At 41.3% G+C, this 27,171-nt stretch overlaps 1 protein-coding gene across 1 annotated transcript in view; it reads right to left on the bottom strand.

The window, feature by feature from the left end:
• FAF1 (Fas associated factor 1) overlaps positions 1-27,171 on the bottom strand; it is a 272,766-nt gene that overhangs the window by 85,048 nt on the left and 160,547 nt on the right. The window lies entirely within an intron of this gene.

Here is a 27,171-nt window from a genome sequence, read left to right on the forward strand (position 1 = left end):
GCATATAGATGATTTATGAGAATTATTATATTGTGAACCCTATAAAACCTGTACATATTTCACATCAGAAGAGTAATACAAGAGATGGATAACTGTTCACACTGGCATTTCAGTTTTTTGCTCAGATACTAGGATCACTGTTTTTAGAGACCATATTACCATGGCATACTAGCTTGAGTTTGTTTCCATATAAAGAGAGGTCACTAGATCATATTATAAAACTAGTTTCCTAGTGGAGCTCAGCTATGATAAAATGCATGTAATTCATTTTTCCTCCCTAATTAATAAAGAAACAACAAACTAAAGACAAGTTAAGGTACTGAGGGATTAATTTAAAACATTATTTAAATAATTTCAAAATACAAAGGTTAGTACAAGAAGCCATTAAAGATATACCATAATCCAAATGCTACAAACATATTTAAAAAATCAATTCTTTAATGTGGAATCTCTATGTATAAAGTGTAATTAATATTAATACTGAAGACATATGTTATGCCTCCCATTTAAACATCTACACCCAGGAACTCAGCAATGCTTGTAAACTTGTGGTTAGCGTAGGAAGAATATCCATTAAACAATCCTAAGGGAAAAGAAGCGATACCCTTTAGCTATTATCACACGCCTATATTTAAAATGAATGAAACAGTAAAGACATAGCAATTGCCTGAAAAGCAGGTTGGTTACATATCCACTAATATGAGGAAGTAATCTTAGAGGGTCCGATTCTGTGTCTTGCTCCAAGAACAGACTCGTTAATTTCAGTGCAAATGAAAAGTACTACTCAACATGAGTACATACATACACATACATTCTCTCACAGTACAACGCACCATAGACTCACATCATAATGAACAGTAAACACAGCACAGGAGTCATTGGCCAGCAATCTTCCTCCACATTTTGCAGTCTTCACACAGCCTTGAGAAGTGTGCCACATTGTATCTGTCCAGTCAGCCACACCTGCCACCAGTGCTCCTTGCCCCTGGCAACAATCCCTGCAAACTTGCTTTGGCGATCTTTGCTCATCCAACCCCCAGGTTCCGTAAACTCAAGTTTTCTTTGTCTGGTTGTCTTGATGATATCAGGTATCACTCAAGTTATGCTTTGAATTTGGGCCATTACCGCATCATTAGTTATGTGAGAGGGATAGTTACTGCGAAGCAATCGCCATTTCAATTTCAAGGCAGAAAGCCTCTTAATATCCTGTTTCCTTAGCATCCATGTCTACCACACACATAGCAAGAAGCTGAAGACAAGAGACTAACTCTTTGGGATCTAACCCCGGCTTATTCTTCTGCCAGAAAGTTCTCTGTCTTGGACACAATTATCTTCAGGATGATTGATTTTGATCAGAGTCAAGTGCCTAACCTTCGTAGGTGCTTCTGTAAATCCCATGAGGCATCCACATGCATCTTTAGGTGCCTAAATACCTTCATAAACCTGGCCCTTAAATTCTTAAAAACTGAAATTGCTGAAGCACTTTTGAAAATGTTACCCCATGTCTTTCTTTAGTCCAGTACTCTACAACTTTGAGATTCTCCTTTAGCTAAAATGGCAGGGGCCTGTGTGCCTTTCTGGGTTCTATCCCTAATGTTGCATGTGTGCAATTTAGCTGCTGATCTTTACCTCTCTTGTTTGGAATCCAGAACTTGCTGTAATCTTATTTCTTAGAAAATCTGAAAAAAGGTATGTTGAGTGATTTCACCATTGACTACTTTAGATAATCATATTTTATAAAACACTGGAATGTTTTTATGTTCTGATCTAAGGTGCTTTATAAAAGAAGGCTTTTAAAAAAAATCCTTCAAAATTTAAGTTACATAGCTAATAAAAAAAAGTTTAAAAAATCCTGCCATTTAAAAAAAAATTTTTTTTTAAAGATACCTATTAATAAGTTTAATTTTCACCCCATTAACATGTAGCCAAAACCTACACCATCGTTAACTACAAATGATTGTGCTTGATACAGGAATTACTGGGTAACATTTTATGACATGTTATGCAGGGATGTCAGATTATATTATGACGATGATTCACTCTGGTCTTAAAATCTATTAAATCAACCAAAGGTTTTCTATCATTTTCTGTGCAGTTTGAACAGATCTGTAACGATCATGATAGGTTTTATTTGGCAACAATTTCAACCTCCGTAGAATCTGACATTGGCAAAAGCTTTGGTTCCCTACCAGCATTGCTGATACATATCAGGATAATTCTAGATATGTGGTTTGCTAGTTAATGGGTCCTCTACAGAGTGTTTACAGTATAGAAAGAATGTTTGCCAGACCCTACAAAACACAATTACTATTTTGTTCTTTGTTTTCTTGGCCATGGAGTGATTGATTTAAATTATATTTTACACACACACTTGCACACACACGCCACCTCCCTAATTAGATTGTAAACACTTTAAGGATGATCTGAATGTGATCTATCTTAACCAAAAGCCAACAATAAATAATTTACTGTAGTGAGTACATTGGAAATACCCTATTTATTTTTATCCACGATGCAAGCTGCTGTTATCACTTATGCACTAGAGCTCACACAGCTTTAATTTGCTGCAGGTTGAAGCAAGCTGATTAAGTATGCTAGTTACCAAGTGAATGCTACCTGCCTGGACTAGCCTACTGTCACATTCTTATAGCAGGGTTAAATAGCAGTTTAGTCACATTTAAAAAAGAAATCTACAGTCAAAAAGGATGTGAGTAATAATAGTCCGGAACAAATGAAATATTAAAACAGACATACAGGTCAAGCTCAATTATCTATGAAACCCTTGTGTCAACAGCACAAGAACTGTATTCTCCCCGTTGTAATACTGGCATTGTCATTTTACATCTCACCTTGCATTCAGTAAATTTATGAGATTGAAAAACAAACAACTGACAGTCACAAATTCTGAAACTTTGCCTAAGCTACCAAACTTAAAACATTATACAAAAATGATACCTTAGATATATGTTCTCACAAAAAGCAAGACCAACAAATTAAGCCTTCCACAACACTAACCTCCTCAAGAACAGAAGAACAAAATGGTTCTCTGTTAGAAGGTCCCTACAACATAAGTATTAAATATTCTGATTGGCTCTTTAAATACAGAACACAAAACAGAGTCATAAGTTCAAGCACACAGTTCTTATACCTTTCTCCATACTTAGCCTACATGGCTGTTTGTCTATCCTGCTTCTTATTTGCAACCCCTCTATGTGAGCGCCTCTCAAAAAGTAAGGCCGAGTCCCAGAGCAGAGTAGATTTCACCCTCCTCTGCAGAGGGTTGCGGGAATGTTTTTTCTTTTCAAACGTGTGTGAGAGAATTTCTCTCCCCACTTCTACTTTTTCTGAGTAGTTCTCGCTGTTCAAAGGATAGGCTGAAGAAGCAAGTTGCTTTTCATACTAAAAGTCATCCATGAGCATTTTCATTTCCTCTGGGAGTTAAATAATCTTGATCCAGTTGCCAAGAAAGCTCTGTCCTTCACTGTCAAGAGCAGGACTCTTGACTTTGACAGTTTCATCTTTGCTGGGAAAACTGTTGAAGGAAATCATCGTTTCCGATTTTTTACATAACTTTGTCTAATGCCTAGGGTGGTCTTAAAGATGAGAACTGCTGCTTTGAATGAGAAGCCAATGTAGTCAGTGGAGCATCAGGGGGATGCGTTTCAGCAGCCAGGACTGCCCAGAGTCAGGCTGCTACCATTTGGACAAGTTGCAGCTTTGTTAAGGGGACTGCATTCATCCTCAAGTATAGTGAGGTGCAGTAGTTCGGGCTGGAAGTCACAAAGGCATAATCACCATGTCCAGGTTGTCATTCCACATGAAGGGAAGCATCTTTCTTGCCAACCCCAGATTGAGGGTCATATTTTTTAGCAACTGTTGCTAGCTGAGTGCCCACAAGGATTTTCAAGTTATGAACTAAGATGACTACTGGAGGATATCTTGAGAGTGGGAGATGTTATGGTGGTCAAGCTTTTCAAAATGTTTCCTTTACCCTACCAGCATTACCTTTCTCTTGCTCAGGTAGAGTTTCAGCCACTTGTCTTTCATGCACCTGCTAATCTCAGCCAATCACTAAGAGAGCTGGAGATAATGCAATCAGCATCAGGAATGAGATATATAACTGGGTGTTGTCAAGTATTGTTTTACATATTATATATATAAAAAAGAGTTCCCTTAAGGCTCCAACTAAGATTGGGGTGCCATTGTGCGAGACACTGTACATACAAACAGTGAGAGACTGTCCTTTACGGTGCATTCCATGATAGAACTCAATTATGAGTATGGAAGGTGGAGGACAAGTTACTTACCAATAACCAGTTCTTCAAGAGTGTTGACTCAGCATGTTCAAAATTGTGGGATAAGCGCGAGCTCACAATCTTCTAAAGAGCAGAGTCTATCGGGGCCACTCATACTTCCTGTTCGTGTAGGTTTCCACAAATATAAAGGAAGAGTGGTCAGACCTCCCCTTCAAATCTTTACACTAATTCAGGGCTATTTAACCACAACTCTAAGGTTAGGGGGGTTTTTCTGTTTGTTTTTTGGGGGGGAGGGAGGAAAGATGCATGGGTACTGTGCTTGTGCAGAAGTAACACTCACTAAGAACTGTATCTACTGGTAATGTACTTCTCTTTATATGTTGTGATGGCTTCTGTATATCCACACCTGTAGATGTTTAATAAGCATGAAGGTGGATTGTGGAGTTCTAGTTGAACAAAGATCACAGAACTGGCCCCTAAAAGCAAGCATGAGCTCTGCATGCTGTCTCAAGAAAGCATCTGTTAAAACATGACTGCAGATTTCTTCTCCCAAGCTGGGCCTCAGATCTGGGAGTCAAGCTGAGGAAGAAAATACTGCTTACAAGAAAATTACAGAACTTTTAGCCTGGAAAATTCTCTGATGAAAACAGTGCAAAGGCATGCTATGGTAGCTGCCTTAGGCCTAGTAGACTATGTACTATGACACCCAGGTGGCCACGTTCATAACAATCATATTTGCTCTATCTGATCCATTTGGACAATCTTTAGGCTGTGATAGACTGGGCCCTGGTCTTACGCCATATACTACTACTTTAGCATAGATTTGGTTCTATATAGATAACATAAGTCTTCCTGGGCATCCAAAGAATGAAGCCTGATCTCCCTTGCTGTGAATGAAACTCTGAGAAAAAAAATAGACACCCTAGTGGAATGGTTCCAATGGAATCAAAGGTCACGTTAGACAGAAATTTGCCATGGGGACAAAGGCCAGATCACTTTTTCCCTATGGGATACAGGTCTAGTGGTTAATCCTCCCTATGCTGTATCTTCTTATTGACTCTCAGGGCTGATGTTACAGGTGTGAGGGATGCCCTCTTCACAGAGAGATAGTCCAGAGAACAATCTGACAAACAGCTGGCCAGAGGCCCCATGAGAACAAGATTCCAATCACTTGGCAGAGGAGGCTCACATTTCTAGAGCAACTCATATGAACACGTCCCACCACAGTTACAGGAGCAAAGCCAATGCATGGCAATAGAGAATTCAATCTCCTTTGCCATGGCAACCACAGCAAAACAAACCATAGACATATAAAGGTGGAAGTTTTCTAGTTCACTCCACTGCACTGTGTCAGGACCAAGTAAACCTAGACCGTCCCTGACAGGTGTTTATTCAACTTGTTTTTAAAAACCTCCAACGATGGGGATTCCACAACCCTCCCTGGTAATCTATTCCAATATTTAACTATCCATATGGTGAGAAAGTTATTCCTAATATCTAACCTAAATGTCCCTTGCTGAAGATGAAGCCCATTGCTTCTTGTCCTGCCTTCAGTGGACAAGGAGAACAATTGATCATAGTCCTCTTTATAACTGCCCTTTACAAATTTGAACACTTACATGATCCCCCTAAATCTTCTTTTCTCAAGACTATAAATGCCCAGGTTTTTTTTAACCTCTCATGAAGCAATCCTTTCCATAAACCTGGATAATGCAGGTGACAGAAAATTATCAACCATTATATTGCTGCAGTTGAGATCGCTGGCCTCCCCTCTGAGGGAAGCCTGAATGTGTTGATCCATATCTCTTTTACGAGGACTGCTAAAGAAGCAAATATTCCTTCCTAAATTGAGCACTTTGCATTTGTCCTCAGGAATTTCATCCTATTTATTTCAGATCATTTCTCCAGTTTGTCAAGATCATTATGAATTCTAAACCTGTCCTCCAAAGCGCTTGCAACTTCTCCCAGCTTAGCATTGTCCACAAACTTTATAAGTATGCTCTCTATGCCATTATCTAAAGCATTTATGAAGGTACTGAACAGAACTGGACCCAGGCCAGATCCCTGCGGGACCCCACTCGATATGCCCTTCCAGATAATTTGTGAACCACTGATAATTACTCTGAGTAGTTTTCCAGCCAGTTGGGCACCCACCTTATAGTAGGTTCATCTAGCTACTTGCTGAGCCCATTCTCAACTAGAAGCTCCATCATCCACGCTGCTGCTTCCCAATTCTCAATGAAGTGCAACAGGTTATGATGGCTTTGCTCCCCCTGGTCTGTATTACTGCTTAGAGCTATGCACTGAGTGACATGGAAGCATGGGGCTCCCGAGGACTTGCAGCCCATGCCACCCACCATCCACCCACGTGTCTGGTGTACGTAAGCAATGACTTGTGTGATTCTATTGCTTATGTAACCCAATATCAGTGTATGAGTTTGTTATACCAATAGTTTGAATATTTTACAAACCACTACACAGAGGAGTTATTTAAGATTATCTCAGCAAAGCCAATAAGGAGAATATTTCACACAAAGCCCAAGTAATCACATCCAAGCCCCAAGTCCCACTCAACAGCTATTATTACAGTATATGGGCTAAAATAGCAGCAGCTGCATCTCAGGACCCTTACACTGGAGCTTAGAACACGGGATACAGCAACAATGCTAAAATAACAGATTGTCAATAGTAACCATGCTGCAATTCAAAATTAAAAAATGACTGTATGCAACTGCAATGGTAGCTCGAAAGAAAACTTCCAAGTCAGGTGGTTCGCTGACTAAATGTAGAACTCTGTTTATTAAAGGTTGCCATAATAGATTGTGGTACATGCATGGGGACTATACCACATATAGTTCATGCAAGGAGTCTTTCTTTAAAACTAATGATGTGATTCAACATGTTGCTGCCAAGGAACTGAAATCTACTTCAAAAGAAACTCCATGAAATGGGACCTTCACTTGGTTGAAAACATATGTTACATTTAGCGACTCATTCATTTGCACATAGTGAACATTTTCTGCCAAATGATTTTTGCTTCTTTACATAGGCTTCATATCACAACATGTAATTAATTACAACTAAAAAAAAATCAAAGTGCTTATAACCAAATACCCAATAGTCAGAGGGAATAGCCATGAAGATCATTTGCACTTGACTAATGATTATCTTTATGAAAAGAAGATCAAATCATGGATGGTTCCTTTGTCCTGAATACTTGTATCTCATTAAATAACAAAAATGTAAACAGAAGTACAGTGAGCTTTTTTAGGCACGTTAGTGTGCTTAATTAATTTAAAATCTAGTCATCCTACATGGGTTGTAACATCATTAGCACATTATGGTTGTGGAAATGTCAGTGACCTTTCAGATGTGGGAAATTATTATTGTATGAAGCTAACAGGACTTCTCCCCTGAAGACCACCACATGCAACAGAAAAACTATCCACTCTGAGATGGGAACTTCCAGTTCTAACTATTCAATTGTACCATATGTTTATGCTATAATACCAGTCTAGAGTCACAGTAAGTTCTTGGGGCAGGGATCACATTTTTTCCTATGGTCCAAATAGGCTGAAAGCACCCAATACGTAAGAAAGATAAAACTTATTAATCAGTTCCCTGGATTTTCTAGACTGAGGGGTAAGCAGCGTGGCATCTAGGAGAAGCATTTACATGGCTTCCAGGCTCAGCACACACTCTGTCTCCATCTTCAACGACTTTGAAATTGTAGTGTATCAGGGAATTCTCCTGCTCCTTGATCTGGACAGACTGTAGGTTAAGATGTTGGCAGGGGAGGAGGAGAATGAGGGCATATTCAACCAGAAGAAGGGATCATCAGTCATGCATAAATTTCAGCAGAAAAGACAAATTCCAACATGCTTTTCTTCCTTATTTCAACTAGGTGTCCTCTTGCAAGAAATCGCTTCTCCACCGCCCCTTTATGTTAATTAGGACCCTGCTTTGCAAACTCCAGCAGCCAAAAAGTTACCGTGCTAATTCTGCAAGATGGCCTGTTAGAAAAAAACATTGAGCTCTACATTTAGAGAGTGTAATCTGGAAGTTAGAGACACAATAAACAAAGAATCTTGCACTGGCTTTAAAAAAAAAAATCGAGCAGACACTTCTCAGCAGGGCCCGATCAGGGCCTATGCCTGGGAACTTGGCTCCTGAAGGCATGTGATGAAGTCAGAAACCCAGATTTCAATGACATTGCTAGCCCTCATAGTTAAGAAGAAAAACCTTTAAAAAGTAACAAGTGCAACCGATGCAATGAGGTCTGCAGCCACCAGCACCAGAGGGAGGAAGTTGCCAGGCCCCACACACGACCAGAGTACAATAAAAGCCCCTGTTGTGCTGGGGAGGGGACGGGGGTGGGAGGAGGTTGCCACTATTGTAGCGGTGATGGGGAACGGGGACCTTGTGCTGCTGGGGACTAGTGGCCACCACCACAGATCAAAGGAAGAGGGATATCTTCTTGGCTCTTCCAGGTGAATAGGGAAGGGTGGGTCACACTGCTACTGCAGCATCTCCCATGCCTGAAGCTGAACAGAAGGGGCACTGCACAGACAGCTTCAGGCGTGCATAAAACAATTGGTTACTATGACGCTATGCAGGACCCTCCACTGTAAGTCACTGGAATGCTTAGGAAGAGGAGGTTTGTACAACATCCTTGAGGATTGGGCCATAGAGTCACCCAGGGACAGAGGCATCCTACAATCTGTATCGGGGGGATCAGAGAAGATGGCATAATGCTACATCTTGACACACATTCCAAAGAGCTACTTCCTGGTCATAGTTGCAAAAGAACATTGACCAAGCCACCAGGACAACAATCTGCTTGGCTGAATAAGGATCTCATCCACAGAAGGGGAGACAGCTAGTTAGGGGAACACAGGAACACAGCTAGTTAGGGGAACACAGGAAGAACGATCACTGCAAAATCTTTCTGCAAATACTGAGCAACCCATTGACAGAGTGCTGCCTGGAATTCAGCGAGGAGCTTCTTCAAAAGTCACACACACTGGATTCTGGTCTAAACAGCAAAATTTGGCACCAACTTCCAGCTTGAACCAACTAGGAACAATCAGGTGAGACAGCTTGGTCAAACCATCTTGAATAAAGGCAGAAAACAGGCTCCTGGAGACAGCTTCAGTGGGAAAAAGTGGTTAAAAAACAGCAGCTCTTCCAAAAGCCATAAACTGGAAAACGCCTATCCGGCTGTACACTTTGCAGAAGTCACCAGGTGTTAAAAAGACCTTTATAGAATGGGGCAAAAATAGGTGAGAGTCAAAGCCCAACCCCCCAGCATGACAAAGGAGTGTGAAAAGCAAGAGATTTCCAGGCCAGTTGGAAGTCAGAGCACAGCAACCACTGAACAGATGCAGGTGAAAGCCTGTCACTCTGCTGACTAAATATCAATGAGCCCCTGGCCCCTTTCATCTAACGGCAGGAACAGCAAAGCAGAGCCCAACCAGTCGTAACTATACAAAAAGGAGGGAGAGGGCTAATATGCCTCTGAATCTGGTCCAAAAGGCCCAGGGGAGGGTCCAGACACACTAGTCATTGCCATAACATTGAAGCCACCAGGTTGCTGGCAATCAAAACCCATCTCTGCAAAGGAAGTTCAGGAAGGAGCCAGCGCCATTTCTACAAGCAGCCTTGCACCTTCTCCTCAGCCCCACCTCAGCGCCTTAACATACCTGAAAAAGACCCATAGCACCTTATTTCCCAGAAGTGCCCCATTGCAATTGTTGAGAGAACAAAGTGTGACTGCTACACTGCCTGGAGCCCAATAAGATAGAATTGCTCTTAGTTCAGTTAATACGAGCAGAAGAAGCCTGTTCATACACTTGTAAACAAGCGCAAAATGCCTGCACGTCATTGTCAGTCATGACAACTGAGATATCATCAGCATAGACCAACAGACAAACTGGGTAAGCATCCAGCACCCCTAGCACAAAGTCCATTCAGATGGCTTCTGAGGAGATGCAGGAATGGCTCCAAACTAAGAGCATACAACATCCTAGTCAAAAGTCACCCCAACGAATGCCTCTGTGAACCAGGAAGCAGTGGCTAAGACCCCCACTAATCTTTAGGGCACTAAAAACATTAAGATACAATAAAGAAATGTATGAGGAAAACACTGGCTCAAGGCCAAAAGCATCTAACTTTTTAAAAGATAACTACGGTTAACTATCAAAGGCCTTCTCCTGGTCCATTTAAATAATCCCCACATACAGATTACGAAGTTTGCTAACAGTAAAAACATCACGAATTAAAAACAAAGGGTCAAAAACACTACAGTTAGGAATGCAATACGTTTGATCAGTGTGTATCAAAGAGTCCAGACAGTCCTTGAGTTGGTTGGCTAAAGCCCCGGATAAAATCTTAAAATCAGAACAGAGAAGGGAAATAGGTCTCCAATTCTGTAAGTCACAGAGATCCCCTTTTTTTGTGCAGCAGGTTGATCACTGCCCTGCAGCAACTGAGAGACAACTCTTTCTCCTGGACATACTGCAGGACCACCAGAAAAAAGTCAGGACCACTAAACTGACAGAAATGCTTGTAAAATTCAGATGGCAGCCCATCAATACCTGGGGCCTTGTCTGTAGAGAGTTGCTGGATTGCAACAGAGAGCTCCTGCAGCAACAAAGGGGTGTCCAGGCTCTGCCGTTCCTCAATCAGATCTCATAACCCATGGTGCAGCTCTTCCATTGCCAGCACATCACAGGATTCAGGCAAGTACAGGGTACTGTAAAAAGAAATAGCTGCTTTCTGGATCTCAGCAGGGTCAGCCAACAAATGATCACCCAGCAGCTGTAGACAAAAAATCTGCCAACAATCCATAGACTTCTTCTCCAACCCGAAAATGAACCTTGTGGTAGCGTGAATTTCATGCAGCTGAGTAAAATGGGCCCAAAGTTTCCCTGCACTTTCTCTTTCAACAAGCACATCAGGAGCCAGTACTTCTCAGGCTTCATGAATCTGCACCAGACCACAAGGTTGCCATGAAGACCCAAGATGTCTCGTTCCAGAGCACTCATGGCCTGAAGCCAGGACCGCCTGGCAGCCTGGGTATACTGCTGTCAGAACAGCTGGATCTGGATCTTTCCAACATCTCAACACTGTCCCACCCCTCATATAGGGACTTGTGCTGCCACCAGCACTCCCAAAACATAGAAAACATCTGATGAATTTCAAGTCTTGTATTAATTTGGTATTAAAGCACCAGTGGGAAGTACAGACAGGAAGAGGGAGAGACATGATGATCAGACAAGTGAGTGGGAGACATGGAAGACCGAACAACCATATTCACACTGGCCTCCATGGTATAAAAGTGATCCAGCCTAGCCACTGAGACCTGGTTGGGAGTAGCCTTCAGCCAAGAGTACTACTTAACAGTGGGGTGAGAGAACCTCCAAATATCTACTAGCCTAAAGGCCTGCAGGAGACAATACTGGCTGACTGAAGGTGTGGTTATTCATGGTTCCCGTCTAAAACAATCAATAGAGCAACTGAAATCCCCTCCCAGGACAATAATAGCATCAGGCCATAGTCAAGCACAGCATAGGAAGGTATCTGCAGAAAGGAGACTCACCCCAGTATAGGGGCATACACAGTAAAAAGATTAAAAACAATAGTACCAATGTATGTTTCCAACTGAAGGACCCAGCACTGCACAATCTCCTTCACAGAGAGGATCTGTGCCCCTGCACCTCAGGGAAAGAGAAGAGCTACCACAGCCGTGACATTGGAGCCATGGCTCAAGGAAGCTATCCTTTCCCATTCCTCCAACCAGTGCCCCTGATTATCAAGGTCTGAGTGCATCTCTTGGAAAAGAACATCAGCCCATTCTTGTCTAAGAAATTCAAAGAGTTGTGCCCATTTCTGACCATGAATATTTAGAAAGCCAAAGTAGAACAGCACCATAAAGAGTAGAAGGAGAAAGCCAAGCAGCAGAGAGAAACAACTGAGAGAGGCAGTAGTGTGAACAAAATGAGCCATGGGGAGGCTTATATATCTTGAACAATCCTCACACACTTCCTCACCTTGCTTAATAAGTTTTTGAGATGGAAACATTTCCTACAATCAAGTTGTTGCTCAACACAAGGGCAGCTGAGGGAACAAAGTGCTGTAAACCAGGGAAATAGGCCTCAAACTCAACTCCTTGCTTCCCTTTAGTGCTATCCAAAAAGTCACTAATCTTCACATTGTACCCACCCTTCCTATCTAGCTGACTGGATGGGACATCAGGAACCGGTGAGGTGTCAGAGAGACCATCACCATCCTCTTCATCTCTCTCAGACTCCATCAGCTCAGAAGAACATTGAACTGCTCTCGTAATATTCTCATCATTCACAAAGGAGAAAGATTCAGTGGGAGCAGCTGGCATATCTTTCTTCCCAAGAGCGGCAGGCTGGGACCTAGAATCATCACTGCAGCATGCAGGAGTGGGAGCTTGAGGACTCACCACATCAGGGGAAGACAGTATCCGACTGAGAGCTCCAGGCTTGGAGCTACCACCCAACACAATGCTATCCTTCTTCTTAGTGCTCACAGCACCATCATCAGCCTCTGTCAGCAGCACAGGAGACTCCAAAGTCTTAGCCCTTTTAGAAATAGTCCTACATAAATCTGTCTTCTGCACTCCCATCTCTAGAATGTATCACAGCAACCTCTGCAGGCAGGTGCTCCTCAATCTCCAAGACTCACTTCTGTTCAGACACAAGTGATGGGGTCACAACAGAGAGTTCCACTGTGTGTGTGTGTGAGGGGGGGAGCTGCTCCCTCGACAACGGCAGACCATATATGGCGAGGGGGAAAATATAATATGAAAATGCAGATGCAAGCTCTCTTTCCTGCTGGTCCCTGAATGTCCCAGTCCCCTCCCCACCACTCTGGAATCCCATATTCTTAACAGAGCCTCTGATCCAGCAGTGTGTTCACAGGAACCTCACAAACGACCAGGGTCACCACAGAGGAAACATTTAGTATTTTCAGAGGTAGCAAACACTATATAATTCACCTAGTCTAAGTGATATTTTAAAACCACGTTCAAGGGTTGTTCAGGGTTATCTGGAATCACATAAACCTGGTGCCAGAATGACATAAAATGCCTCTTACAACATAACAGAACCTTCCTAGCACCTGAAACCACCTTCCCATAATGGGAGAGATCAGACACTAGCATATCATTGTGAATGAAGGGGGGGGACTGGAAAAAACTACTTAGTAGAAGGAGTAAACAAGGGAAAAATTTGAACAAAAGACTCCTTGACCCAGAGTCCCTCCTATATCAAAGAATTCACAAACTGTTCCTGGGCTAGAAAATCACTATAGATTTGCTCACTCAAGAGGCAGATTTTATATTAGCACAGCTAACAACATAACCTACACTCAGCAACACATTTTCCACAGCTCAGGAGACAGCAGGCACACACTAAACCCCATGCTTGCGGGTCAAATCGCTAAACATATCTAAAGTGGACTCCATGGAGAAAAACCCCCTAACCACTCAAGGAGAAGGGGGGTACCAACGATACCCCTAAAACAAAGAAATAGCAAGTAACAAAACCAAACCAAACACAGACTAAAAGAAACCCAGCTAGTGCACATAACATATAACAAATACAGCCTTACTCACAAAAGTTCTCTCAATCCCTAGAGAGAAAGACAAAGCGAACGAGTGTTGTGGAGGTGGCAATAATGACTATGGGGTATGAAACAAATGAAGGGGCAGATGAGATGAGAGAAGGGACAGAGGATATGGGGAAGCAATGGCAGTGGGAGAGGCTGTGCCTGTAAGTTTGAAATTTGATTCATTCCACAAAACAGTTCAAAGAAATAAGAGTTACTATGTCCAGTTCTTCAGGGAGATTTTCCTACTTACGGGAGTCCCTGCCAACTCCAGGCCAGCCCAGGTCTCTGGGGAGGAAGGGAATAAGGCTGCTGCCACCCCTTTATAGCTTTATTGGGGTGGTAGAAGAGGTACCATAGAATCATCTGCTGGCATAGAGGCAGTGGGTTCTCTGCTTGGAGGGTGGAGGCTGAGTCCTTCCTCCTCCTGGATGGGAGCCAGCTCACCTGGAGATGGGAACCAGTGGTCCAGAAAGCCCCAACCTGCACAAAGAGGACTGGTGGCAAGTTCACAACCAGCCCAACAAACTTCATGTGAATGGCCCATGACAAGCAGAGTCAGAGTTGTGGCACAAGGGTACCTCCATGTGAAGCTGTGCCCAAGTCTCCGTATTGCCCAGCTTTTCAGTGCAGAGCTGCACATTTGGGCTCCAGTCCTACAACTGATAATGTGTGGACAGACTGCTGTGCTCGCACAAAGCCTAACTTTCATCCACAAAAGCCAATGAGTATTCAGCATTTTTGAAAATCTGGCCACCTACCTGGGTGCCTAACTACGGATTTTAGAGTCTAACATGGTTTTAGTTAATAATCTGACAGAGCCAAACTAATGTTTAATTAATATTTGGCCTGAGACACCCACAGAGCACGAGTCCATGTTTAAAAGAAATGTTTTAAACTTTGAAAGATTAAAAGGACTTCTATGAATTAGTTTTATTATCTATTATTGTTTGCTTTGCTATTTTTAAATAGATAAAAAAACTTAGTCACAAGGAATTGAGATCAATTTAATTTTAAATAATTTAACTTTATTAAAGTCACAACTATGAATTTAATGTGTGCTCATATTTACACTGAACTATTGCACTGCAAACCAAGTTACATTATAATAAAGTTAATTAAATGCATGATTTGTAACTTGCAAGTACAAGTGCCTTTTTGTATTTTGATATTAGAGATGAAATTCAGATTTACTAAGCAGAAGTGAACAGCTCTGTTCATAGTTTGATGTCATTCAGTAAAATATTAGTAATGCATTATGGTACCTTTATACTTTTAAAAGTGAATTAACCAATTCAAACCTCTTCCTTGCCTACTACATTTTCCCCACCCCTCCATTCCCCAAAAAGAATGTAATTGTATGTAAACTATTTGATCTTCTGACATCAAACAGTATTAACTGAAAAACTACTCAGTATGTTTTGGGTATTCTTTTAAAAGAGCAGAAGTGCTTTAAAAACCCAACAGTCCTTGAAACGATTTTCCTCTGGGAAATTAGTTCATTTTTGTTATACATAACCAAGACAAAAAATATCTTGACAGGTATTCAACAGTCCATTTTAAACACTAACTGGATGAAAAAATCTCCAGGGTGGAGTGTGTTCAGGTTATAAAGCATCAATGCTTATTTTATCTCCTCACAAAGTGTTGTTGAGATAATTACTGCTGACAGCTTTATTCAAGGTTCATTTCACTTTTTCTACTATTTTTCTCTAGTTAGAAGTTCAACAGGGCCCATGGGAAGATCCACCCCTCACACCTGTTAGGTTTCTTCATGTTACTAGGGCGAGTTTGGACATGTCACTTCAAATTAGCATTGTACCAGGGCGCTAACTGTGACAATTACTTATCACAGGTTTAACTAAAAAAAAAAGTTTCTAATTCAACCACAAGAACAGTGTCAGAGTACGTAATTTAAACCTGTTAATACAGGTTGTATGAAATCCATTCTGAGAATTCTAGAGGTTCCCATGGTAGATCTTTGAATTATACTGAAGATTAGAATAATGGATGAATGTTATACAGGGAAAATGGGCCTAAAAAAACTGAAAAAAAGGAGTTTTGAATTGGAAACAAATGTCCTGCAAATTATAAACTCAAAGCAGTGATTGTCCTTCCTTAAATTGGTGCTTAGGGATTGCTTTGCCCAGTTTTCTGAAATGCTTCCTTCTTAGGTTCCACAGGCTCATACATCAAGTTATAAATCCAGTCCTTCCTTCACAGGTGTACTGGCAGCAGAAGGGGCAGAGGGGTGAAGGGAGCAGGGTAGGAGAAGCCAGCACTACCACTGTGGAGTCCACTTGTGCAGCAGCAGCATACAAGGGGCAAGGCATGGGTAGGCTGGAGAAGAATCCATGGCTAAGCAGATCCCACCATTCTTTCCCTGCAGTGAGGAGATTACACAAGGGACTGTGGAGACCACTTCAACTACTGGGTGAAGCATATTTCATGGCACAATATCAACAGGTACTGCACAGACTTAGGGGAGGATTTCTCCCTTCCTGCAAATCAGCATACTACCCAGCTCATCCACTGTTATTGGGGACTGAGATCTGCATTCGCCCTACATTATTATTAGCCATCATTCGTATTACAGTTGAGCCTAGAGGTAACCCAGTCAGGATTAGGACACCATGTGCTGTAAAAATGGAGTTAAAGATAACAATTGGTTTGGGTTTGCACTGGTCAATTAAGTTGAGTTAGACAAGTTAGACAGTAGAGGAACAGATAGTAAAGTCACAAAAAAAAGTTAAACAACTGGACAATAATATTTGCTTCTACAGCAGAGTCTACTGCGTGTTCAAGAGTTAGAAATAAAGATAAATGCCCTTTATCACTGGTAAAGCCTACACATTTTTGCTTAATTATACAAATTATCTTAAAAAGTGAAAAAATTCTGCCACTTTTAAAAAAAAAAATAAAATAAAATCCACCAAGCCATTTGCATCTGTTTGAAGCACAGGGTAACACGACTAAATAAATACTGAAAGACCTAGAACATGGTTAAATATGGACTGCCATGAGGCTAATTGTGGATCTTGAGTTAATTACTTTCCACTGATACGTTTTCTTCAATGGTCTTTTACATCAGTGGTTTTCTTCTCTCAATTTGAAACCCAAGGCAATTCAGAGTGCTAGTTTCGGATGATTCATTACGTACTTCTGCCTTAAGATCTTTAGTTCAGGCAGAGAAAGCCAGGGAAATACTTTCACATGAACTTGATGTAAATGTGCACTGACAAAGCAACAGTAGAGGAACTTCATGTTTGTCACAACATGCAGTCTCTAATTTAGCAAATGCTTTATACTCATATGCAAATAATATTTCCCAAATTTCCAGTTTCTCAGCACTGCTTCCCCTAATTACACAGTTAAAAGTTAGGAATGTAAACTGTTCAAATGGATTTATTAATGGGTACACCTGTGTGAATGAAGCAATGATCCAAAATATATATATATGTCCTAAAACAGATTATAACTCACTCTATGCTCCTGAAATTTTCAGAAACTGAATAATAAATATTATTCCATCACAGAAAATCCTAGTAAGAACCATATGAGATTATTCATAGGTAATCAGCATGTTCCATTATCTAAATCGGTAGTTCCAAACTTTTTCATAGTGTGGACCACACCAGAGAGGTTGTCTTTTAAGCAATATAGTAGCTCATAGATTCTGAGCATAGGGGTGCTAAGCAGGTATCCTGGGGTCACAACTACCTTGCCCATCCCGTATTGCTAAAATCATAGAATCATAGAATATTAGAGTTGGAAGGGACCTCAGGAGGTCATCTAGTCCAACCCCCTGCTCAAAGCAGGACTAGCCTCAACTAAATAATCCCAGCCAGGGCTTTGTCAAGCTGCAACTTAAAAACCTTTAAAGATGGAGATTCCACCACCTCACTAGGTAACCTATTTCAGTGCTTCACCACCCTCCTAGTGAAAAACTTTTTCCTCATATCCAACCTAGACCTCCCTCACTGCAACTTGAGACCACTGCTTCTAGTTCTGTCATCTACTACCATTGAGAACAGCCTAGCTCCATCCTCCCTGGAACCCCCTTTCAGATAGTTAAAAGCTGCTATCGAATCCCCTCTCATTCTTCTCTTTTGCAGACTAAACAAGCCCAGTTCCCTCAGCCTCTCCTCATAAGTCTTGTGCTCCAACCCCCTAATCATTCTTGTTGCCCTCCGCTGGACTCTCTCCAACTTCTCCACATCCTTTTTGTAGTGTGGCGCCCAAAACTGGACACAATACTCCAAATGCGGCCTCACCAATGCCGAATACAGAGGAATAATCACTTCCCTCAATCTGCTGGCAGTGCTCCTACTAATGCAGCCCAATATGCTATTAGCCTTCTTGGCAACCAGGGCACACTGCTGACTCATATCCAGCTTCTTGTTCACTGTAACCCCCAGGTCCTTTTCTGCAGAACTGCTGCTTAGCTCGTCGGTCCCGAGTCTGTAGCTATGCATGGGATTCTTCCGTCCTAAGTGGAGAGCTCTGCACTTGTCCTTGTTGAACCTCATTTCTTTTGGTCCAATCCTCCAATTTGTCTAGGTCACTCTGTACCCTATCCCTACCTTCCAGGGTATCTACCACTCTTCCTAGCTTACTGTCATCGCAAACTTGCTGAGGGTGCAATCTACCCCATCCTCCAGATCATTGATGAAGATGTTGAACAAAACTGGCCCCAGCACCAACCTCTGGGGCACTCTGCTTGTGACCGGCTGCCAGCTAGACATGGAGCCATTGATCACTACTCGTTGAGCCCTATGCTCCAGCCAGTTCTCTATCCATTTTATAGTCCATTCATCCAACCCATACTTCTTTAACTTGCTGATAAGAATACTGTGAGAGACTGTATCAAAAGCTTTGCTAAAGTCAAGGTATATCACATCCACCGCTTTCCCCACATCCACAGAGCCCGTCACCTCTTCATAGAAGGCAATCGGGTTAGTCAGACATGACTTGCCCTTGGTGAATCCATGTTGACTGTTACTGATTACCTTCCTCTCCTCCAAGTGCCTTAAAATGGATTCCTTGAGGACCTGCTCATTGATTTTTCCAGGGATTGAGGTGAGGTTGACCGGTCTGTAGTTCCCTGGATCCTCTTTCTTCAAGATGAGCACTATATTTGCCTTTTTCCAATCATCAGGGACCTCCCCCAATTGCCACGAGCTTCCAAAGATAATAGCCAATGGCTCTGAAATCACATCAGCCAACTCCCTCAGCACCCTCAGATGCATTGCATCTAGCCCCACAGACTGGTGTATGTCCAATCTTTCTAAATAGTCCTGAAGCTGTTCCTTCAGCACTGTGGGATGTTCACCTCCTCCCCATTCCGTGCCGCCCAGTGCACTAGTCTGGGAGCTGACCTTGTCTGTGAAGACAGAGGCAAAAAAAGCATTGAGTACCTCAGCTTTCTTCACATCCTCTGTCACTAGGTTGCCTCCCCCATTCTGTAAGGGGCCCACACTTTTCCTAATCTTCCTCTTGTTGAGATTTCCTGTAGAAACCCTTCTTGTTCCCTTTCATGTCCCTTGCTAGCTGCAACTCCAACTGCACTTTGGCCTTCCTGATTTCATTCCTGCATGCTCGAGCAGTATTTTTATAATCCTCCCTAATCATCTGACCACGCTTCCACTTCTTGTAAGCTTCTTTTTTGTGTTTAAGTTCACCAAAGACTTCTTTGTTAAGCCAAACTGGGCACCTACCATATTTGCTATTCTTTCTGCACATTGGGATGGTTTGTTCCTGCACCCTCAATAAGGTTTCTTTAAAATAGAGCTAGCTCTCTTGGATTCCTTTCCCCCTCATATTAGCCTCCCAGGGGATCCTGCCCATCAGCTCCCTGAGGGAATCAAAGTCTGCTTTTCTGAAATCCATGGTCTGTATCCTGCTGTTCTCCTTTCTTCCTTTTGTCAGGATTCTGAACTCTACCATCTCATAGTCACTGCTGCCTAGGTTGCCACCTACTTCTACTTCCCCTACCAAATCTTCCCTGTTTGTGAGCAGCAGTCAAGAGGAGCATGGCCTCTAGCTAGCTGCTCCAGCACTTGCACCAGGAAGTTGTCCGCAACACTCTTCAAAAACTTCCTGGATGGTCTATGCTCTGCTGTATTGCTCTTCCAGCAGATGTCAAGGTGACTAAAGTCCCCCATGAGAACCAGGTCCTCTGAACTGGAAACTTTCCCTAGCTGACTGAAGAGAGGAGGGTCCCAGCTTGATCCCAGCTAACTGAGAGGGATTGTGCTAGGAAAAGGTTGAGAGCCACTGTAGTAAGTGAAAACAAGAGCCACCACCTTGTGACCAGCTAGCTCTAAAAGGTTATGTCCCCATTGCAATTAAAAACCTGCAGCTGGCCCATGCCAGCTGACTCAGGCTAAGGGTCTTGGGCTAATGGGTTGTTAATTGCAGTGTAGACTTTTGGGCTGGAACACAGGCTCTAGGACCCTGTGAGGGGGAAGGTGCCAGAGCTGGGCTGCAGCCTGAGCCTGAACATCTACAGCACAATTAAACAGCTCCTTTGCCTGAGTCCCGCAAGCCCGAGTCAGCTGGCACAGACCAGCCATGGAAGTCTAACTGCAGTGTAGACATATCCTGAGGATCACAACTACCAAACAAGTGCTTTATCGAACAAGTGCTCTACAGTGGATAACAGTTTGAGAACCATTAAATGCTCTCTGGTAACATGATTACAGCATGCTATAATTCCCATTTTGCTTACTTTATTACTGACCATACAAAACTCTGCTACTTAATTGACAGGGATCTGTGTTCTTGTTCTCATTAGGGTTGCAAAACTACTGAACATTGCTAGGTTCCATCCCCACTCCTTTGCCTTCTATCGTCAGTAAATCTGTATTCTTTTTTTTAACTGAGAGGATAACTGAGATAATAATACCATTGTATTGTTTCTGTTCCTGCATTAAAACAAATCAGTGGGTCTTTAGTCCCTCTTACGAGTTAGATAATTACCATAGAAGAGGGGTGTAATGGTACTGTCACCCTTATCCTGTTCACAAACTACCTCAATATTTTTAACGTTCAAAAGACGTAATGAAATAGTTAATCCATTTTTAATGTGACAAGCAATTGTAAAATAGAATAAAGTAATGAGCAACAGTATAATAAGCCAGCAATTAGTTTGATGCATCCTGACCACATATAGCCTACAGATATTCGGGAATACATCTTGGGACCTGTTTTGTATTCACAAAGAGTATCAACCAATCACTTGGCACATTCCTGGTCTATGGTGAGATGCCATTTACCTCACAGCATTATACAACTCTTTGGATAGCAAACAGAAGAGCGTCTGGATATTTTTCCAGCACTATGTAATTCCTTGGCAGACTTCAAGCACTTGTGCTAGCAACTCTGGTCCAACAAATGGCTCAAACACTGATGGACATTTTTGAGCTGCCTCTTCCCCATGAATATCATTATTCAAGGACTCATCCTTGGGTATAATAAGATTTTTGCAATGTTAGCCTTTTGACAATGTATGGTGTTACTGATTCCTAAAATCGGTAAAAAAGGTCACATACCTTTCTTTAATATAGAACATATGCAAAAGTCTTTAACCTTTTACAACACAGGAGAACTAAAAGCCCTTGCATATTAATCCTCCAAAATGTTCTTTGTCTGGTAGTCTAGAAAATGCCAACACTGAAAATGTTAAAGATACTGAATGATCAATGTGTTCTTTTAGTATTCATAGTTGACTAGCTGTCTTGTCCTAGCACCAGTCAAAATGCATTAGTTTTATTTATTTACTAGAATACATACTGACTTTGTTCCATTAACAATGTAATTTTTCTAAATTTAGAAAACATTCACTAGAATAGAAATAATGAAGTAAAAATTGGCACTTATAATTTGCCTTCCATCCAAAGATCTCAAAGCATGCTACAAACATTGATTAAGACTTACAGTTTAGGCTGGAATTTTCAATTTAAGGGAGTTAGATGCCCAAACCCCATTGAAATACAACTTTTTCATAATTCCACCTGGTTAAATTGAGCTCAAAAAGTTTCCAAGAGAAAAAACTCAGGTGACTCTTTAGGTGTACAAAATGTTTCCCCTCCCCTTTCACTGTTACATCGTAATATTGTAGCCTATATACGGATATCACATTTCTTAACCAACAACTTTGGCTCACACTGTCACACCGTAGGGCAAAACCCAGGCAAAGTTCCAGCAATACTAAATATTGTCTACCACACACGTAGAATAATCAGAATGATACCTTAATTTTATACTCCCTATTCTTCCCATTAAATAGAGAGTATTGTGGAACTTGCTTATAATAAATTCAGATAAAGTAAACTGCAGTTACAGAGAAGTAGAATAAAAGTCCCAAACTGCTTCAATCTACTCCAATGGACTTTCATACCTCTTACAGTGAAGTTTATATAGTTGAATTTCATTCCAACAGAAATGAGTTATGTGATGATCCTCATGACATACTGCAATAACACATATCAAGCAGGTGTTTGCTGTATTCCAAGGAAATTATCACTGCCCATTCTGCTCTGTCAGTGCACAAGAAAAGAGAAGTTGCTACTATTAAATGGTAGGAGAGGTAGGGAAGAATCTTTGCAACCAACTGCCCTACGCCAGTGCTGTCTGCAACTTCAGTGTGTGAAGAGCAGAGATTATTTTGCCAGGCTGACCTTCTTATTTATAATTAAACTGCATTTACAGTGAAGTTTTTCTATGAAAAAAATACCTCAACACAGGAGGGTCCCACAAGACCATATTCACTACAAAGACTAAGACTACATTTTAAAACCAGTAATAATTATATTCAATAAGAAGGTGGCATTTCTAACACATGGGTTGAAACTGAACTCCCATTCCCATGAATTAGTGACCTGTCCAGGGCCAGGTTAAGGCATAGACCATGCCTACAACCTTAACTCCTTCAGTCATGTGATGACTTCAGAATGTAAGCTTTAATTTAAAAAAAAAAAAAAAAAAATCTAGCCCTGATGGTACTGGAGTGAAGACTGAAAACACAACCTGAATGTAACCAACGCAGTGAGGTCTACCTGAGTCTGCAAAACTACGCCATGAACCTCAAAAGGGTGTAGATCCACTGCCCGGCAAGTTCCTGCAAGCACCATCACAGCAGGAGTTCAGTGGAGACAGGGGAGATTCCTGCTACCACCACAGCTGCTCACAAGGGGAGGTGCCTCATCTGTTGGGGGGTGGATAATAGGCCTCCATGCTGCTATCCCTGACACTGCAGATTCAGAGGCAGAGCCACAATACAGGGGCAGCATTGCATGAGAAATTATGTCATGGTATGTTTAAGGACCCAATTGCCTTGATCCAGTCATAGGCCTATCTAAGTTTGGATTCATACACCCTTTGCAGCAATCAGTGAATCACTTTTTGTTTAGAACCTTCAAAGTCACACTTCCTTTTAAGGACTTTTATGAACACATAAACATGATAGCCTAAGAGGCATCATTTTCAATAAAACCATTTGGAAATACTTCAGCATATTCCATTCAGATAATTTAAGAATTCTGACACTGATCCTTTCTGTTTTTAAACCAAGACCCCAATTCAACCTCAAAGTACAGTAAGTGTAAACTTCAGTGTTTGTCCACACTCCTAAAATAAATATCAGATATGTGAAATATGAAGCAGGAACATTTAAAGACTTTGTCTTAGCTCTTCGGAAAATAGCAAAAAGATAGTCATCTTTTGCAAGGGAAGAAAACAAGGAAGGATGATCATAACTATTTATTTCTCTAGCACCACAGGTATACATAGTGCTTTAAAATACAAAAAATATTCTCAAATTTCACTATAAATCATTCCACTAATGGATGAAGTACTTATGGACGCTTCAAAATTTGTTGCCAGTCTTTTCTACAGTGGTGCGAAAAGTTGACTATAATAGCTTACACTGATAGGAGGCCAAATTCTCTGCTGGCAGAAGCTGGTGCAGCTCCAATTGGCTGTTTTACACCAGCAGAGAATTTGGTTCTTGGCATCTTTCATTTTGAAAGACCCCAAGGCACTTTAAAAGCTCAGTGAAACTAATATTCCTGGGATGGAATGTGGAAGCTATTTAACAATGCACAGCTACTCTACAAAATTTAGGACAGAAAGGGAAAAGCATTATCACCATTTAAAACTGCACATGGAATTTAAGTAGGCAGAATGTAACAAACACAGTGGAAATCCTCTAGGACAACAGAGCTGACAACCATACTTACTATTCTCAAGAGCAGTACATACTTCATTTCAAAATGGAGTATGATATCCCAAAGCATTTTTTTCCATTGGAAAGTAATTGCAAGAATTCTAACACATATTTCTTTGTCATCTCTTAAATTTTACTCAGCCCCTCAACACAAGGATCACAGAGATGCCTATATTGTCTCCACTGCAACATGTAAAAATTAGAGAACTTTACAGACCGGCTAGCCAAGTGGCTCTCGTTCCCCAGGGAAGCAAGAGCTTAGCGCACAGTGCTCAAACCTTGGGGAAGAGACACTACCGAGAATAAGGTAATATGTTACTCATCTGTAACTGGAATTTTTTAAGTAAATTGCCTCTGCAGGTACCTGCTCTTGGCAGTACTTCTCTGGCAACATGAGCCTTCAAACCATTTAGATAACAGTGACGACTGAAGGCTGCAAACACATCCTTCAGAGAACTCAATGCTTGGTGCAAGGGTACGTATGGGACCCAGCCCCTTCAATTCTTTTTTCCCATTTTAACTATCTGTTAAGGACTCCAACAAATCAGGGAAGAGGGTTGGCAAGTGTGGCTGTGCAAAGACAATAACCGACAAGAACTCCAGTTACAAGGAACCTCTCCTTCCTCATTGAGAATTGCCTCCTTCAACCTCAGCTCTCAGGAGCTTATCCACCAGTAACTACTCCCTGAAGGAGAGCTGAGGATTATTTAAGAATAAAAACTTCTCTCCAAAACTGAGCATCTGATTGGACTCCTAGGTTGATAGAATACTGCTGAGTAAAATGTACAAATTAAGCTAAATGTTGCAACTTTGCAGATTTCACACATAGAGACATTTCTCAAACAAGCCAAAGGATGATCTTAAACAAAATCAAACAGGCCTTAAATCATCCGTAGAATAACATCTCAGTTTTAGCACATTGAATGCATTTAAATTCAGAGTTGAATCTCCTTTGAAATTAAACCAAACCACCAACCCTGAAGGCTTGTGAAGGAGTTATGTCCTTTCCAAGTTATAATTCAATGCCCGCATATATATATATATATATATATATATATATATATCGTCAGTATGTATAGTCTTCCCAGGTAAATCGTGAAGTTCAGGGACGAATATTGAAAAAGTGATAAACTGAGTTAAAATTCAAACATCTCCTTAGGGAGAAATTTAGACATGGATGGACACAGCACCACTTAACATCATGGAATACCTTGAAGGGAGGATCAGACACAAGAATCTGTATATCGCTCATACTTCTGAGTGAGGAAATGCCATCTAGAACAATAGATGGTACCTCCGCCACAAAACAAAATGCACAACCCCATGGATTCAAAGAGAGTCAATGCTTCATCTCCATACTAAATTCGAGTCCCAAAGTTATCAGTTGTTAAGTCAGTTGTAATTGGATATATAAAATGAGCCCTTCCATAGATCTCAAGGCACATGTATGAAATTTACTGGAAGACAAATATGAACCAGGCCATTGGGCAAACTTTTAATAGTGTGATGTACAAAAACAGAGGTTCCAGAAAAGGACTGAAGAAGTATCCCGAATAACTCCTGTTTTTAAAGGAAGTCAAGCAACCCAAATAACAAGAAACTGAGGAAGACAAAATATTTTAATGCATATATTTGCAGAATCTGGCCTCATAGGCACAAAAAGAACTTGCTGTACTTTGTTGTAGTATTCATGATGCACATCTAGCAAGGTATCAAGATCCATGCTGATAGGTGAAATGAGTCTGGGTTTGTGGAAGAATCTGACCCTGCTTATGAGACAGGAGGTACAGGAATACTGGCTGGAAGAACAGTGGCTCTAAACATTTAGACACACAAATTCTATAGTGCCATAGGTGTGCATTAGCCATAATCAGATTTCAGGATGAAGTAAATGCAGCATTTATGAACCCAAATTGGAGCTAAGAGGATCATGTAGACCCTTTCTTATTTTAGCCTTAGGATGAGTCATAGAAATGGAGGAATTGGTGGAAAGGTGTAAATGAGGAATATACGGGTCAGAGCCTGGATTCCTACATGCTCTTGAACAATACAAGAACATTTGTGGTTGTTCTTGGAGGCAAAAAGACCTTAGGATGTCTCCATTTTCTGAATGTTGCACTCGCTACTGCCATTTTCAATGATCGCTCACTTTGCTTCTAATGTCTGTAACTCTGTCGTTAAGGTGATGTGGCCTCCCTCCAACCCAGAGGAGGAGGAGCGACTGGCACCCCTCTATAGACTCAGGTAGAAAAAGTGGTCTCTTTCTGTCAAATGGAGGGCCAAAATAGGACCAAATTAATCACGCACCATGGCCTTGTAAAATATCTCAGGAATGTGAACCCATACATAGCAGTTGAGGGAATACACTCAAGATACATTGTCCATCTCTGGTTCCATACTGTTAAATCCTTAGTAGTTAGAGGAAAGCTCTCAATTCCAATCTCACACTTGAAGTTCCAGTACGTTAATGTGAAGTCTGTATTCCCTGGGTTTATCACAGATCATGAGATTTAGGATTGTCAGAGCTCTTCAGAGCAGGTTTGAAGGATCTGTTCCTATGATTACAGATGGGGATGGTTGGCATAATAAGATTACTCCAGAAAACAATGGAGATACAAGTCCACCAGATGAGGACTTCTTCAACTTGTTGAAGCATTGCCAGCCATGCTTACAGAATTCTCTTCCCTGGTCTGCAATTATTACTTAACCAAGATTGCACAAGTCCTCTTCAGTCAGAAAAATGAGACACACAATTTGATGTTTCACAGATGGAGAAAATATATTAGAATTACCCTCCTGGCTTAGACAGAGCTTTGGGACCACTCTGGAGGAAACAATCTATAAAATGTTTAAATTTAGGGGGGCAATAATTTGGAGAAATTTGCATTTAATAAAATTCTATTTATGAATAAAAGAAGACATTATAGCAAGTGAAAAATCCAAGGGCAATACAGTCAAGCTAAATTTAATTATTTTCAGTTTCCTATAGAAATCACAAAAATAGTTCAATAACCAATACTGGGTTCAAGTGAAATATAATTTTACCAA

Source organism: Emydura macquarii, unplaced genomic scaffold, assembly GCF_026122565.2.
Source record: "Emydura macquarii macquarii isolate MOO-44397 ecotype Brisbane River unplaced genomic scaffold, CSIRO-AGI_Emac_v2 contig_3506, whole genome shotgun sequence".
Taxonomy (NCBI): domain Eukaryota; kingdom Metazoa; phylum Chordata; order Testudines; family Chelidae; genus Emydura; species Emydura macquarii.